This window comes from Oryctolagus cuniculus, chromosome 3 (assembly GCF_051225735.1).
Source record: "Oryctolagus cuniculus isolate XC-2025 breed Fujian yellow rabbit chromosome 3, ASM5122573v1, whole genome shotgun sequence".
Taxonomy (NCBI): Eukaryota; Metazoa; Chordata; class Mammalia; order Lagomorpha; family Leporidae; genus Oryctolagus; species Oryctolagus cuniculus.
Window position 1 is genome coordinate 68,906,622 of NC_142869.1, and position 17,732 is coordinate 68,924,353.

General features: G+C 51.3%; 1 long non-coding RNA gene across 2 annotated transcripts in view; it reads right to left on the reverse strand.

Annotated features, from left to right (window-relative positions):
• The window catches only part of LOC149127379 (uncharacterized), a 31,954-nt gene extending 16,538 nt beyond the window's left edge, over positions 1-15,416 (reverse strand). Inside the window, exon 1 of one of the 2 annotated variants that reach the window (XR_016231515.1) lies at positions 14,472-15,416. This is a non-coding gene — a long non-coding RNA (uncharacterized LOC149127379). The remainder of the gene's footprint in view (positions 1-14,471) is intronic. The other variant, XR_016231514.1, reaches the window with a different exon arrangement.
• Positions 15,417-17,732: the final 2,316 nt, after the last annotated feature.

The following is a 17,732-nucleotide window of genomic DNA, read 5'->3' on the forward strand; positions in this document are numbered from 1 at the left end:
CCGCGGCGCCGGCCTGTTTGGTTTTTTAAAGATTTATTTATTTATTTATTTGAAAGTCAGTGTTACACAGAGAGAGAAGGATAGGCAGAGAGAGAGAGATGTTCCATCCGATGGTTCACTCCCCAATTGGCTGCAACGACTGGAGCAAACGAATCCGGAGCCAGGAGCCAGGAGCTTCTTTCCTAATGCCTGAGGTCATTTTAGTAGTGAACCAGCAGATGTTAAGATCTCTGCAGGGGAGGGAGGAGGCGGGGAGGGAGGGAGGAGAGGAGGGAGGGAGGAGAGGAGGGAGGGTTGACTTTGCTTCCTGGCTTTGGAGTGCTCTCTCAGCAGACGCCCACAACACCTCCTCCTGCAGTGCACAGTGCACAGAGGCAGCCAGAGCCACCAACTTTTCTCCTGGTCTCAGATCCCCTCGGGCGGTTACATAACAGGAAGTTCTTCTAGAGAGACAATCCCCGCCCCCAACTCCTGCACACTGGAAGGCAAGTTCTATAGAGTGGGTTTCCAGCCAGTTCTGCTAACACGGAACCACAGGGACTTTTCTGCCATTCAAGGAGCCATGAGCCAAGGTCCAGCGCTCAGTTTGGCAACAGGGAGACGGGAGATGGCAAGGAGGGGACTCTCCTTTGGACACCTTGTCTCAGCCTTAGCTGCTCCTTGTATCTGCCGTTTCTATGTTATCTAGAATTTTCTTTACTTTTACTGGTCAATCTCTCATTACTTCAATGCTCAGTTTTATTAGTAACTCTTTATATTAAACCCTCGCTGTTCAAATGACTATATAGTTTCTGTCTTTTGACCCAAACTGCACTGATATGGCATTTTGAATAAAAAGACAAATAGGTCAAAAGAAAAAGATGTAAAAATATATATACCCTGTAGCAGTGGGCACTGTGGCACAGTGGGTTCAGCTGCCTCTTGGGAAACCCGCTTCCCATATCAGAGGGCTGGTTTGAGCTAAGCTTCCTCCAGTTTGATCCAGCTTCCTGCTAATAACACCTAGGAGGCAACAGTGGATGACTCAAGTACTTGGGTCCCTGCCACCTTCCTGGGAGACTTAGACTAAATTCCAGGCTCCCAGCTTCAGCCTGACCCAGTCCTGGCTATTGCACAATGATAAAAATTTAATTCATTAGGAAGATAAATCATAAGTGTTTATATGCTTAAAACAGAACAAGTCATAAATGTTTATATGCATAAAACAGGAATTTGACACACAGGTTAAGATGCCACTTAGGGGGCCAGCAATGTGGTGTAGCAGGTAAAGCTACTGCCTGTGAAACTGGCATCCCTTATGGGTGTCAGTTTGAGTCCTGGCTGCTCCACTTCTGATCCAGCGCCCTGCTAATGAGCCTGGGAAAGGAATGAAAATGCTTGGGTCCCTGCCACCCACATGGGAGATCTGGACGCAACTTCTTGCTCCTGGCTTTGGCCTAGTTCAGCCTTGGACATCGCAGCCACCTGGGGACTAAACCAGCAGATGGAAGGTCTCTCTTTCTCTGTAACTCTTTCAAATAAATAAATAAATCTTAAAAAAAAAAAAAAAAAAAAAAAAAAGACACCACTTAGGAAGCCCACATCCTACATCTAAGTGCCTGGATTAAAGTCCCAGCTCCTTTAAAACATAAAATTTATTGGGGCTGGCACTATGGCATAGTGGTTAAAGCCACCACTTGCAGTGCCAGCATCCCCTATGGGCACCCGTTTAAGTCCCAGTTGCTCCACTTCTAATCCAGCTGTCTGCTATGGCCTAGGAAGGCAGTAGAGGATGTTCCAAATCCTTGGGCCCCTGCACCCACATGGGAAACCCAGAAGAAGCTCCTGGCTTCAGATCAGCTCAGCTCCAGCCATTGAGGCCATCTGGGGAGTGAACCAGCAGATGGAAGACCTCTCTCTCTATCTCTCTGCCTCTGCCTCTCTGTTACTCTGCCTTTCAAATGAATAAATAAATCTTTAAAATTAATTATTTATTTGAAAGGCAGAGTGGCAGAGAGAAAGGGAGAGAGAGACCTTCCATCTACCGGTTCACTCCCCAGATGACAATATATCAGCTTTCAGTAGTTTTTCATATATATATATATATTTTTTTAAGGCACAATGAAAGACAGAGAAAGAGAAATTGCTTACCCATTGGTTCACTATCCCAAATGCCCACAACAGCCAGGGCAAGGTCAAGTCAAAGCAGGAGCCAGGAACTCTATCCTGGTCCCCCATGTGGGTTGCAGGGGCCCATATACTTGGGCCATCTTCTGAATCTCTTCCCAGGCCATCAGCAGGGAGCTGGATCAGAAGTAGAGCAGCCAGGACTCGAACTGACACCCATATGGGATGTCAGTTTCACAGGCAGTAGCATTTTAACCTGCTGTGCCAAAACATAGGCCCCAATGTCTTATTTCTTTATCCCTCCCCATAATGACGCTCTTTGCAATATGACTTTGCTTCTCTTCCAACCAAGAGGTGAGGTCTACTTAGGGTGACCAATCATTCTAGTTTGCCCAGCATGAAGGGGCCTCCAGGCACATAGGGCCTGGGGAACCAAAACTAGGAAAATCACGGGAAAAGCAGGATATGTCTCTCACCCTAAGTTCATCTCCCTTTTGAAATCTGAGCTGTCTTTGGGACTTCTTTAGGACAACAGAATCCCAAGGAAGTGACTATATGCTGCTCCAAGCTTAGAGCTCCAGTGGCATCATGTATTTCTCCTCTTGCTCAGAACCCTGCCCCTCCCACGTGGACAGCACACATGGCCTGCTAGATGATAAAAGACCTGTCTCCCAGTCGCCCTGGTCACCTCAGCTGAGAAGTTAAGCCAACTGCCAGCCATAGCAGTGAGATCATTCCGGGCAAGCCAGCTTCCAACCCCATCAACCCGCAGCAGACACAGGAGTAAGCTTAGGAAAGACCAGCTGAGCTCAGCCAGATCAGCAGAACCACAGACATGAGAGTAAGAATAAGGCTGGGACGGATGCTGGCATCCCTTATGGGCACTGGTTCAAGTCCAGGCTGCTCCATTTCTAATCCAGCTCCCTGCTAATGCACCTGGAAAAGCAGTTAAAGATGGCCCAAGTCCTTGGGCCCCTGCACCTGCGTGGGAGACCTGGAAGAAGCTCCTGGCTCCTGGCTTCAGATTGGCCCAGCTCCGGCCCTTGCGGCCAATTGGGGAGTGAAACACCAGATGGAAGATCGATCTCTCTCTCTCTCTCTCTCTCTCTCTGCCTCTCCTCTCTCTGTGTATAACTCTGACTTTCAAGTAAATAAGTAAATCTTTAAAAAAATTTTAAATAAATGAATAATCTTGAAGAAAAAAGGAACTAAAAGAAAAGAGAAACTGTGCTAAAGGCCTGTGAAGAGAATGAAAGATAAACTACAAGGTGGGAGAACATACCTGCACACAACACATCCAACAAAGGCTGCAATACATAAAGAACTCTCAAAACTCAATAGTTACAATGCCAAACAATTCAATCAGGATACGGGCAAAAGACTTGAATAGACACTTCACCAAAAAAAAAAAAAAAAGGCAGGTAAAATGTACAGATAAAATCACATATCATGTACAACTAGGTAGATTTAAAAACCAACATCATAAACCGTTAGGAAGATACAAACTAGAGCCACACCTATGAGAGTAGCTAAAATAAAAATAATCACAACACCAAATGTTGGTGAGGATGCAGAGAAACTGAATCATTCACACACTTCTATGAAAATATAAACTCCTACAGCTGCTCTGGCAAACAGTAAAAGTACCACACCGTTGGCTTTTTTTTTTTTTTTTAAGATTTTCATTTATTCATTTGAGAGGCAGAGTTATAGACAGAAAGAGGGAGAGACAGAGAGAGGGGTCTTCCATCTGCTGGTTCACTCCCCCAAACAGCCATAACAGAGCTGGGACACGCAGAAGGCAGGAGCCAGGAGCTTCCTTTAGGTCTCCCATGTGGGTGCAGGGGCCAAGCACTTGGGCCATCCTCCACTGCTTTCCCAGGCCATAGCAGAGAGCTGGATCGGAAGTGGAGCTGCCAAGATTAGAATTGGTGTCCATATGGGATTAGAACCGGTGCCTATATGGGATGTAGAATCGGTGCCCATATGGGATGTCAGCACCTCAGGCAGAGCCTAAGCCCACTACGCCACAGCGCTGACCCCTGCCAGGTGGCTTTTGTAACAGCGATGTCTTCTCTTACAACTCTGGCAGCCAGGCGTCTGAGGTCAAGGTGTGGGAAGGTTTCGTTTCTCTGCGGCTGCTCTCCTCGCTTGCAGAGGGCTTTACCTCTGTCTCTTTGCATGGCCTTCCCTCCCCCACATCTGTGTCGCACTCACTTCTTATAAGGCCACCGGTCACGATGGACTAGGATGCACCATACAACCTCACTTTAACTTAATTACCTCTTTAACGATCCCACCTCCCACTGCAGTCACATCCTGACGTTCTCAGGGTTAGGGTTTCAACTGATGAATATTAGTAGGGGACACAATTCAAGCCCACAACAGGAAGTCACCTTAAAAATTAAACCTATAATTTCTTTATCCAGTCTACTGTTGATGGGCATTTAGGTTGATTCCAGGTCTTAGCTATTGTGAATTGAGCTACAATAAACATTAAGGTGCAGACAGCTTTTTTATTTGCCAATTTAATTTCCTTTGGGTAAATTCCAAGGAGTGGGATGGCTGGATTGTATGGTAGGGTTATATTCAGGTTTCTGAGGAATCTCCAAACTGACTTCAACAGTGGCTTTACCAGTTTGCATTCCCACCAACAGTGGGTTAGTGTCCCTTTTTCCCCACATCCTCTCTCTTCCTTCCTTCCTGCCTACCTGCCACTAACATGAGAGATCTGAATGGTGTCATGGGCTCCTGGCTTTGACCTGGTCGAGCCCTCTCTGTTGTAGACATTTGGAGCATGAATTGTCAGATTGAAGATCTGTCTCTGTGTATCACTCTGCCTTTCAATTAGATGAAAATAAATAAATATGGGTTTTGTTTAAATAAACTAGAGACCAGTGCTGTGGAACAGTGGAATCAAGCCACCATCTGCAGCACTGGCATCCCATATGGGTAAGGGTTCAAGTCCTGGCTGCTCCACTTCTGATCCAGCTCTCTGCTAATATACCTGGGAAAGCAGCAGGATATGGTCAAAGTGCTTGGGCTCCTGCACCCATGTGGGAGACCCTGAAGAAGCTCCTGGCTTCAGCCTGGCCCAGTCCCAGCCATTGCAGCCATTTGGGGAATGAACCACAGATGGAAGATCTCTCTCTCTCTCTCTCTCTGTGCCTCTCTCTCTCTGTAACTCTACCTTTTAAATAAATAAATTTTTAAAAATAACAATAAACTATTGATACATACAATAATCTGGATAAATCTCCAGAATTATGTTAAGTGAAAAAGACAATTCCAGGGAATGGCGTTGTGGCATAGCAAATTACACACTGCAATGCCGGCATACCATAGGAGCACCAGTTCAAGTCCTGGCTACCCCACTTCCAGTTCAGCTTCCTGATAATGCACCTGGGTAAGCATTGGAAGATTGGAAGTGCTTGGTCCCCTGCACCCATATGGGAGAGTCAGATGACGTTCCAAGCTCCTAACTTCAGCCTGGCCCAGCCCCAGCCTTGTGGCCATTTGGGGAGTGGACCAGTGGATGGAAGATCTCTCTCTCTCTCTCTCTAACTCTGCCTTTTGAAATAAATAAATCTTTTTTTTTAAAAAAAAAGCCAGTTTCTAAGGTTTCTTAGAATTCTTATTTATTTTAATTTTATTTGAAAGTCATACAGAAAGAGTTGTTCCATCTGCAGGCTTATTCCCCAAATACCTGCAACAGCCAGGGCTGGGCCAGGCAGAAACCAAGAACACGGAGTTTAATCCCGGTCTCCAACATGGGTGGCAGGGCCCAAATACTTGAGCCATTACCTGCTACCTCTCAGGATCCACATTAACAGGAAGTTGTATCAGAAACAGAGCAGGGGCCGGCGCTGTGGCATAGCGGGCAAAGCCACTGCCTGCAATGTCAGCATCCCATATGGGCCCCAGTTTGAGTTCTGGCTGCTCCACTTTCGATCCAGCTCTCTACTATGACCTGGGAAAGCAGCAGAAGATGGCCCAAGTCCTTGGGCCCCGCACCTATGTGGGAAGACCGAGAGGAAGCTCCTGGCTCCTGGCTCCGGATCGGCACAGCTTCGGCCATTGCGGCCAATTGGGGAGTGAACTAGCGGATGGAAGACCTCTCTCTCTCTTTCTCTCTCTCTCTCTCTCCCTTCCTCCCTCCCTCCCTCTCTCCTCCCTGTGTAACTCTGACTTTCAAATAAATGAATAAATCTTAAAAAAAAAAAAAAAGAAAACAGCAATTCTGCAGCTCTCACATAAAAGATAACTTAAAAAAAGAAGAAGAAGAAGAAGAAGCAGCAGAGCAGCTAGGACACCAACTGGGCACTTTGATATGGAATGTGGGCATCCCAAGTAGCGATTCAACTGCAATGCCAAACGCCCACCCTCCAAAGTTTTCAGACCATATGATTCCATTTAACATACTAGCTAAATGATAAAACGTAGGAATCAAAACTAGATTAGTGGTTTTCAGGGTTTAAGAGGTGAAGGTGGGAGGTAGATGGATATGGTAACATGCGGGGTCTCTGTGATAATAGAAATGTTCTGTATCTTGGGGCTGATGTTGTGGTACAGCAGGTTTAGCTGCTGCCTACAATGCTGGCATTCCATATGAGTGCTGGTTCAAGTCCCAGCTGCTCCACTTCCCAGCCAGCTCCCCTCTAATGGCCTGGGAAAGCAGCGGAAGGTGGCCCAAGTCCTTGGGCCCCTGCACCCACGTGGGAGACTCAGAAGCAGCTCCTGGCTCCTGGCTTTGAATCAGTCTAGCTCTGATCATTGTGGCCATCTGGGGAGTGAACCAGCAGATAGATCTCTCCCTGTCTCTCCCTCTCTCTATGTCTGCCTCTCAAATAAAAAAATAAATCTTTGGGGCTGGCACTATGGCACAGTGGGTAAAGCCACTGCCTCCAGTGCCAGAATCCCATTTGGGCACCAGTTCAAGTCCAGGCTGCTCCACTTCCAATGCAACTCCCTGATAATGTACCTGGGAAAACAGCAGAAATGGTTCAAGTCCTTGGGCCCCTATACCCACGTGGGAGACCTGGAAGAAGCTCCAGGTTCCTGGCTTCAGATCGGCCCAGCTCCGGCCATTGTGGCCATCTGGGGAGTGAACCAGCGGATAGAAGACCTCTTTCTCCTCCTCCTCCTCCTCCCTCTTCTCTTTCTTTCTCTCTCTCTCTCTGCCTCTCTGTAACTCAAATAAATAAATAAATTTTTTTAAAAAGTTTAAAAAAAAAGGTCATATGGTCAGAGAATCAAAACTGTAATGGAACCCTCCACAGAGCTCAGCCAGGGCCCAGTGAGAACTGCTCAGCGGGAAACTTCCTGGAGCCAGGACAGTGAAGCCTGGCTGTCCCTTCCTTCCCTGGTTGTCTTCCTCTGAAGGTATAGTTATTTATGCTATGATGACTTTATTTCTTTTTAAAGTTCATTTATTTATTTAAAACGCAGAGCAACAGGCAGGGCTGGGCCAGGCCAAGCCAGGAGCCCAGAACTTCATCTGGGTCTCTCACGTGGGTGGCAGGCACCCAAGTACTTGAGCCTTCATTCGCTGCCTCCCAGGGTGCACATTCGCAGAAAGCTGCACCAGAAGCAGAGGCAAGACTCGCACCCTGGCACTCCAATGTGGGGCGTGGACAACCCAAGTAGTGGATGAACCTACTGCACAACAGCCACCCCTTACTTTGTTTTCAAAAAAACAACCCTACGCAGCACTTTGTTAGTCTATGAATGGGGTTGATGTAGGTGAAGACCCTGAATTACCCCTGGGTGTCATTGTCCTCTTACCCAGACTTGGAATGGCTCCTCAGTGTTCAGCCTTCCCCGGAGTATGGTAATGACTTACGTACAGCTCCAAACGGAACCAAAGCACAGCATCAACTCAGAACTCAGCCACGTGGTAACCCAGGCAGGAGACATACCGTGAAAAACCAGGGAGCAGAACAGTCTTAAGGTAGCCCAAAATGACATCATTGAGTCCCTACACTGGTATTCTTCCCACGCCTGCGAGCCACTTGGGCCCTTTTAATGGCCATTTTTCTGGAAGCTTGTTTTTCCCTATCTGCAGTTAGTTCATTAGCAGTACTCGGCTGTGTACTGCCTTTGCCCTGGCTCGCCCCGTTAGCCTAGGTACCTGCAGATGGAAGTGGGCTTAGCACGTGTGACAACTCCTAAACATAATAAGCACATGCCCGAGGCAGGAGTGACACTGACAGGGAGGGGAGGGCCCACGTGGCAGGGTGACAAAACCTCTCCAATCCATCACCTTTAAATGGAAGCGCATGTGATTTGGGCTGAGACCTGCCAAAACCCCACTAATGATCACGTTCAGACTTGGGCTCCTCATGGTAACAGCCAGCTGGGTTAACCTGTTTCTTTTCACGGGCTGAATGCCTCCAGGTCAAATAGTTTTTCTATGCTTCCCTCCATCCAGTCTCTGGTTTTCACAGATTACAGATGTTCTGGACTTTTCCCTGTGGTTTGCTGAAGTCATCGCACCCTCACTTCAAGGTCATTGTGTTAGTTATGGTAGCTAAACTGTTATATTTCTTAAAAAAAAAAAAATCAGTAGCTTAAAATACTAGAAGGTTTGGGGCCGGCACTGTGGAGTAGCAGGTGGAGCTGCTACCATTGGTGCCGGCTTCCCACGTGGGCACTGATTCACGTCCCAGCTGCTCCACTTCCAGTCCAACTTTCTCCTGTGGCCTGGGAAAGCCGTGGGGAATGGCCCGAGTCCTTGGGCCCCTGCACCCTTGTGGGAGACCTGGAGGAGGCTCCAGGCTCCTGGCTTCGGATTAACACAACTCCAGCTCTGGTAACCATTTGGGGAGTGAACCAGTGGATGGAGGACCTTTATCTCTCTCTCTCTCTCTAACTCTGACTTTGAAATTAATGAATGAATCTTAAAAAAAAAAATACTAGAAGATTTGGGAACAAGTTGTGGTAGCTCAGAGAGCTAAACCACCCATGTACATTCCATATAAGAGTGTCAGTTGGAGTTCAGGCGGCTCCACTTCCAATCCAGCTTCCTGCTAATACAGATGATGGCCCAGGTGCTTGGATGCCTGCTACCCATGTGCAAGACCCAAATGCAGTGTGGGCTCCTGGCTTCAGCCTAGCCCAGACCTAGTTGTTGTGGCCTTCTGGGGGAGTGAACCAGCAGATGGAAGATCTCTATCTCTGTGCCACTCTGCCTTTCAAATACATAAATAAAGCTTTAAAAATAGTAGAAGTTTGGGGCCGGTGCCCCAGAACACTAGGTTAATCCTCTGCTTGTGGCGCCAGCATCCCATATGGGTGCTGGTTCTAGTCCCAGTTGCTCCTCTTCCAGTCCAGCTCTCTGCTGTGGCCCGGGAGGGCAGTAGAAGATGGCCCAAGTGCTTGGGCTCCTGCACCCGCATGGGAGACCAGGAAGAAGCACCTAGCTCCTGGCTTCAGAACAGCACAGATCTGGCTGTTGCGGCCATTTGGGGAGTGAACCAACGGAAGGAAGACCTTTCTCTTTGTCTCTCCCTCTCACTGTCTGTAACTCTACCTGTCAAATAAATTAAAAAAATAATCTTTTAAAAAAATAGTAGAAGTTTATTTCTTGGTCAGGTAACCTGCCAAAGTGTTGAAGACTCCCCTGGTGTGACTTTCCTCCCACGAGTCCCCTAGGGCCCTGTCAGCCGCACAGTGATAGCCTCTTCCAGTCAGGAGGTGAGGGAGAGGGAGGACTCTCAACTCCCTTGCAAAGGTCATGTCCCAGGGGCTACCAGGTTAAGCTGCTGGCATCTCACACAGGAGTGCCTGTTCCAGTCCCAGCTGCTCCACTTCCCATCCAGCTCCCTGCTATAGCCTGGGAAAGCAGCAGAAGATGGCCCAAGTGCTTGGGCCCCTGCTAAGGTGTAGGAGACCCAGATGGAGTCTTGGGCTTTTGGCTTCAGTCTGGCCTGGCCCTGGCTGTTGTGGGCTTTTGGGAAGTGACCTAGCAGATGGAAAATCTCAAAATCTCTGACTTTCAAATAAATAAAAATGAAATAACTGTTTTAAAAAGGTCTTGTCCCAGGAGTGGCACATATGACTTCCACTTGTGTTCCCCTGCCTAGAATTGAGTCACATGGTTGCATACAACTGACTGCAAGAAGGCTGGGGAAGGGAAACAGAGTAGGGAGGCCAAAGTTGGTCTATTCCGCCAGCACTTGTCAATAGTCCAAATGATAAAGTCTTATAGTGATTATACCCTGAGTTGAGGCACATAGAAGTTAAATAACTTTGCAAGGGTCACACAGCCAGTGCTTTGTTCAAGTTAGGCTTTGAGCCCAGAGTCCAGAGTTCTGACCACCATACATTTTATTGCCAAAAATACTAGAAGAAAATATAAGTAGCAGGGAGAAGAAAAGGTGGAGAAATATTTCCGTAACCTTGGGGTAAGGATAGCACCTGTGACCATGACCTGAACAGCCAGAAGTCACAAAAGAATAGAGTCACACATTTGGCCACACCAAAATTAAATTTTCTGAATTGGAAAGCAAACATAAAAGAGAATTGGGGATGCATGCTGACTATAAACACAAAGTTAAGAGCTACAGTGTCACAATATGTAAGGATTTCCCTCAAGGCTACTTTAAAAAGAAAATGGATCGAAAACACAAACAGGCAATTCACAGATGAAAATCAAATGCCTTGGCCAGCGCTCACCAGGCTAATCCTCCGCCCACGGCACCGGCACCCCGAGTTCTAGTCCCGGTTGCTCCTCTTCCAGTCCAGCTCTCTGCTGTGGCCCAGGAAGGCAGTGGAGAATGGCCCAGGTCCTTAGGCCCTGCGCCCGCGTGGGAGACCAGGAGGAGGCACCTGGCTCCTGGCTTTGGATCGGCGCAGCGCACCAGCCATGGCAACCACTTGGGGGGTGAACCAACAGAAAAAGAAAGACCTTTCTCTCTGTCTCTCTCACTGTCTAATTCTGCCTGTCAAAAAAAAAAAAAAAAAATCAAATGCCAAAAATAAAAAGATGCTCAACTTCACTAATATAAAAGCTATGCAAGGCCGGCGCCGCGGCTCACTAGGCTAATCCTCCGCCTAGCGGCGCCGGCACACCGGGTTCTAGTCCCGGTTGGGGCGCCGGATTCTGTCCCGGTTGCCCCTCTTCCAGGCCAGCTCTCTGCTGTGGCCAGGGAGTGCAGTGGAGGATGGCCCAGGTGCTTGGGCCCTGCACCCCATGGGAGACCAGGAAAAGCACCTGGCTCCTGGCTCCTGCCATCGGATCAGCGCGGTGCGCCGGCCGCAGCGCGCCGGCCGCGGCGGCCATTGGAGGGTGAACCAACGGCAAAGGAAGACCTTTCTCTCTGTCTCTCTCTCTCACTGTCCACTCTGCCTGTCAAAAAAAAAAAATAAAATAAAATAAAATAAAATAAAATAAAAGCTATGCAAAGTAAAATGTGACGATATCAGATTTCAAAAGTTACGGAAGATTTACTTTAATACTCAGCCTTGGTAAGTGTTTTGAGAAATGGGCCTCCTCATACACTGCTGGTGAGCAAAGAGTTTAAACTGCTACTTCCAGGGGCCATTGTGGTACAGTGGGTTAAGGAGCCACCTGCAATGCCAGCATCCCAAGTCCCAGACAACCCACTTCCAATCTAGCTTCCTGCTAACGCACTTGTGAAAGCAGCAGCAGATGGCCCTGCCACCCAAATGGGAAACCTGGGTTGAGTCCTAGGTTTCTGGATTTGGCCTGGCCCAGCCCAAGTCATTGCATACATTTGGAAAATGAACGAGCTAATGGAAGACACCCTCTGCCTTTTCTGTCATTCTGCCTTTCAAATAAATAACTCCTTTTAAAAATTGCTACTTTTTAAAGGAAAGCTTTATGGTATCAAAATGTTGAACCCCAATTAAGTTATTAGCACTCTAAACTTACATACAGAACTGGACATGTGGGCAAAGCTCTCTAGAAGGTATTCACTCTGATGTGGTATGTAAGTATGTAAATATAAAAGGATAGTTCAAGAAATTAGAGTGCAAAAAAATTACGTGCATTCCTTAATAGTCCTTAAAGAGAAGATGGTTGCTTGACATGGAAAGAAAAGATTCCTAAAAAAATCACAAATGTATTCAGTTTGATCTCATTGTTTAGAAAACAAAGATCCTGAGTATATGTTTGCATACAGTCATGTACTTATGTTTACAAATGCATTGAGGAAGCCCTAAGAAGCCTTCGGCCCAATTTTTTTTTTCTTTTTTTGTGATTCATTTAATTTTATTTGAATGTCAGAGTTACAGAAAGGGAAGAGAGATCTTCTATCCCCTGGTTCTCTACCCAAATAGCCACAACAGCCAGGGCTGGACCAGGCCAAAGTCAGGAGCCACCAGCTTCATCCAGGTCTCCCACAAGGGTGCAGGGGCCCAAGCATTTCTGCTGCTTCTGTCACAGGTTCGTTAACAGGGAGGTGGATCAGAAGTGGGGCAGCTGGGACATGAAGCACCTGCTGCTCCCATGGGATGGTGGCCTCACAGAGAGAGGCTTAAGCCACCCCACCACAGTGCGCGCACATGGACCAATATGTTTCTAGTCTGCTTCTCTGACAAACCTTTGTATTCCCTTGTGGTTTTTTTTAATAAAAAAATTATTCATTGGTGCATTTACTTATTTCAAAGGCAGATTGGGAGAGAACCTGGACCAGGCCAAGGCCAGAGGCCAGACCTTCCTCCACGTCTCTCTCATAGGTGGCAAGGACCCAAGCACTTGAGCCACCGTCCATCCGTACCTTGTGACTCTTATGGATAATATTTTATTTTGTTTATGAAGGATGCAGGGAGCCAGGCAGAGCTACCCAATGCCAGTGCAAGTTTCCTCCCTGCACTGCTCTCTCCATTTTCAGAAGCCAACAGAAGGGGCCGGGTATGTCCACAGGAAAGTCTCCAGTGGCCTGCCACCACAGCACCCTACCTAGCATGCCAGCATACTCGGTGGAGTGGTTCAAGGCCACACGGACTAGACTCAGTGCTGAGGGAGGCCCCGCACCCCTCATCTCCAGGTCTGACCTCTCCCCAGCGCACTGGGATCACCCACAGCCAGCTCCCATAGGCCAGCCCCTGATCTGTTCCTCCCTCCCCTCAGTGGCCAAGAGAGGGCCTGGGGCCCATAAGGGAGGCGGCTGGCTAGCAGAGAAGCCAACACGTGGTCCCAGGAGGCAGGCATTTTTATTAGGCACCTTCTACAGATGCAAACAATAACGCAAGGGGAAATCAAGTCCTTCTTCCAGGGCCACGAAGTAACAGCAGGGGTTCCCGCCGCAAATCTGGCTCCCATGCACGGGAAGTGCCACTGCTCTCTGGGTGAGCAGCCGGCAAAAGAGAGTAGGAAGAGTCCTGGCGGAAGGTTCTAGACGTTTCCTTCCAAGTTCTCCCAGTTCAGTGATGGAATGTGTGCGCTCGCGCCCGCCTTTGCCTTATCCCCTGGAGAGACACTAAAGTGAAAAGGACCGGACCAGGATGGGAGACCTGGAAGTCAGACGGACGCTAGCCGGTCAACCCAGCGCTACGGGCGCCCGCGCAGAGCTCACGTCCGCGCCCCAGTGGCAGGGGCCGCGGTTACCACCTGACCGCAGGAACTAACACAAACGCGGGACGAGAGGCGCCGGGACCAAGCCCCGCGCTGCTTCGCCGCTCCCGTGCGCAGCCCGGCCCGCCGGGAGAGCCAGCGTCCCCTGCCCTGAGCGCGGGAGCCAATCAATGCCGGACCAGAGGCGCCAGGACCCAGCCGACTCCTGCCCTGGCCTGCAGCTGGGGGCCCGGAGCTCAAGGGAGCCGCCGCCTTTCAGGTTTGAGAACAAACGTGTTTCCAGCCATGGCCACCGCCACCGTGGGGCTGCTCAAAGTGCAGAGTGGACACCCCAGTGGTCTGTGCATCTGCAACTTTTGTCCTGGGGCAGCGAGGGGGCACTTACTCCACCCGCGCTCGTCGCCCCCACGTCCTGGGCTCCGAGATGGGGCAGCCCGGCCATGGAATGAGGACGCGTTTCTCCCGCCCATGCCCGGCCTGTGCGGCCTGTGCGCTGCGACGCCAGCGGCTGGACGCCTGGGAACCTGGGGGAACCCCTCGCCAGGTGCGAGGACCCCGGCTCTGGCTCCCCGCTGTAGCCACCACGTAGAGGGTGAAGTGAGACAGGCAGATGAGGAAGCTGGATCCGAACGCCCTAGAAGCGCGGTGCACGGCCAGCCCGGCGCGGCGCCAAGGTTACGGCCGGGAACGAGCGGTGTGTGGGCCCCGCGGACGATCCCGACGGAACCTCAGCGGGGACAAAGAACTGGGTGCCCGGGGGTGCCCGCCCGCGCCCGGGACGCTCGCGTTTGTTTGGGAATCTCGTTGGGGACCGCCGGGGGCATACCTGCTGCTCAGTCCGGTCCGTCGAGCCGCTTCCTCGTCCGCGGGGTGGGGGGTGGGGGGACCTCCTTCCAATCAGCCCCGAGGGGCTGGAAGGCCGTGCTCAACCTCGGGGCGGCCCAGGCCCTTTCCCAACTGTGCCACTGCGCGCGAACGGCCAATCCCGGGAGAAGCAGGTCCCGCGTGGCCTTCCCCAGGCCAGAAGCCCGGCGCAGTGCGACGGCAGCGGTGCCTCTGCGGAATCCCGACTGCTGCGTGCGCCCCCGGGCCAGCGAGTCTGTCTAAGCCCAGGTTTCTCCAATGTGGCTGATGGGCCGAGCACGTGGGGGCGACTCTGCGCGTCAGTGAGATCGGGAGCAGCAAGCCCCGGGACGCCCCGTAAACGCTCTCGCGGCAGACGGCGAGCTCTGAGGGCCGGGGTTGCTCGGCGCGGGGGAGAGGCGCGGCTGAGGCGCCCGAGCGCTCGGCGCAGGGGCGCACGACCAGCGGCCGCTCGGGATGCGGAGAAGCGAGGCAGTCCCTTTGCAGGAGAGGGCAGGACCGGGCTGCGGCCGAAGCGGTAGCCAGTGGACCAACGAGAGTCGCTGCCGCCGAGGGCTTCCGGCGTCCTCTCGCCAGGGCTCTGCAGGGGAGCTGGGGGTAGAGAGGGGGTGTGAGCGCCAAAAACACAGACCCGGGAGTATGAGGCCTCAGGGGCTCCCCGTGTCGCTCGAGCCGTGCCAGAGCGCAGGCGGCAACCGCGACGGGACGAGAGCGCAGAGCTGGCCGTGTCTCAGAAGCCAAAACCCGGCCTCCGCCAACGTCAGGTTCCAGAATGAAGCCCAAACGCAGTTCCTGGAGCTCCTAGTTCGGGGAAAGTAGGAAGACGGGGCTGCGAGAGGGCATCCTGCGTGCCCGGGGCCCTGGCGAGGGAGCGCAGCCGTCTCGCAGTAGCACGTGCAGCCCGCGCTGCCCTGGGGATGGCAGGGTCACCCCACCGCCAAGCAGAGACGAGGCGCTGGGCCGGGTGCGGCCGCCGGAGGGGCAGGGTGCAGAGCCGCGCCGTCCAGTTCGCAGTCGGCGGCGGGAGCCCGGCGCCACTCCCCCAGGCTCACAGGTACTCTGGTGCCGCCGCGCCCCAGGGGAGCGCCCTTTACCTCTAAGGAGGCGGCTTCCGTCCTCGGGGCCTCAGTATTCCTCTGTGCAATGGGCACAAGATTCAAACCTGGAAGGGCTCAAAGATGGGGGCGGAACAGACCGAGCCCATGCAGACAGGCAGGCTCCCCTCATCCCCACCACACCCCCTTCTCCAGGCCCCTGCGGAGGGAAGAAGGCATCTCTCTCTCTTTCTCTCTTTCTCTCTCTCCCTCCCTCCCTCCCTCCTTCTCTGTCCTTCTCTCCTCCCCTTAGGAGGGGGCATCACCCTGTTCTGAACCGTGACAAAAGAGCCAAGTTCTCCCCCCCACCACTGTCCCCCTGGCTTTAAGCCAAAGAAAGGAAGTCATCTGGATATTGTGATGTAGTACCCAGCCAGTTTGGACAAACTCAGACCTGTGTTCAACTTACCAGAATTAATACCTCGGGTTTATACCGGAGTCTCCTCTCTTCCCTCTTACACACACACACACACACACACACACACACAAAGTTTATTCTCCAGATCAGAGGGAATTCGAGCCATATTGCCTTCTAGAAAAAAAAAATACCATGGTCCAGATCAGCTAACCTGGACGTCAGGCTGCTAATGGAGTTTGGGAAGGAATTAACTACACCAGAGTGGCCACCACAGAAAAAGTGCTCAAGGGCAGGGTCAAGGGCACGGTGGGAAGGCAGGAGTACTGCCGCTGGACGGGTTTTTTATTTTTATTTTTATTTTCTATATTAGGTGAAAACAGCTACTGCTTTACTGGCAGAAAGAAAGAGTTGGAATTTGAAGTCAAGACCCCAACGGACAAGCGGTTCACCTTGTAGCTGCAGCCCGCCACGCAGAGTGCTTTCCAATAAACTCGCTCTTCCCCATCTCGGGACCCTCCTGAACCCAACGGAAGGCTGGAACTACCGCCAGGCCGACTTGAAGGCGCACTACCTGCCTCATTATTCCGCTGTGTGAAGGCTGGGGTTTTAATTACACGCTTGCTTTTTCTGGGGAAGAAGACGGAAGATTATATTTTTCAAAGTATCAACTTGTTTTCCATTAGGCAGTTGTTGTAACAAGTTCCTTCGGCGACATGTTATGTCTTTAGGAAAGGGTGCTTCAGATGGCGCGCAGCAGCACAATTTTGTGGCTTTTAATTACTATTTTGTTCTTTTGGGGGGTTTCAGAAGCTGGCGCCTGGGCGTGATTAGACCGTCTACCGAGCCCGCCGCAACCTCGCACGCCGCCCACCAGGTGGCGCCACAGAGCAGGAGCTGCCGTGGACGCCTCGGACTTGGGAGTCCAGCCAGGGTGTGTGTCCGTCACACTCTGGCCAAGTTCCCAACCGCCGGGAGTTGGAGATGCAGAGGAGATCGCCGCCGCCGACTTAAAAAAAAAAATTTTACGACGGCAGGGCAGAACAGGGTCCTAAGGTGCCAAGCTGAAAAAAATAAATAAATAAAACAAGGGTCAAACAAAGTGCACGAGATAAAACTTTTTATATTTGTTGCAAATTTACCAAGACGTGATTAATCTCGATGGATCAATCTGGATTACGGCATTTCCTTTTTTTGTACAGGTGTCGGCTATAGGGTCAGAATGCACGTTGGAGGCCGTGTGGTCAGTCGGGTCCGCCTGCCCACTCAAAGGAGGGCGTCCCCGACCATCACCCACCCACTCAACACGCGTAATTAGCCGGAGCCTCTGCAGGTCGGCAGCGTGCAAGCGAAAGTGGTTTCAAATGCAGTATTAGTAATAATACCCCTGGGTTTATATAGCTTTCCTCTGGAGCAACGAGGGGGACGCGTGTGGCTGTGCTGTAATTAATTGTCCTAATAGCCCCGCGGGCTGGGCGGGAGGCAGGTGGCCCTGCACGAGGTCTGCGGGTCGTCTTGGTCCATTGACTCCGTCCAAGGCCAGGCGGCCCGTTTCTGGGCACCGCTTCGACGAACACGTTGGAAAAGTGCCCTCGCGCGTGCAGGTGGCAATCGCGGGCCGGGGACTCTTCTAGGCAGACCCGCCCGGCTCCGGGGCGCCCAGCGGCGCGCCCCGCGGCCGGCCGCGGCCCGCCGCCCCTGATTGGCCGTTGCTAGGTGACGTCGCCCGCGCTCACGTGATGCGCGTTAAATGCCCACCCTGCGGGAGCCCGCC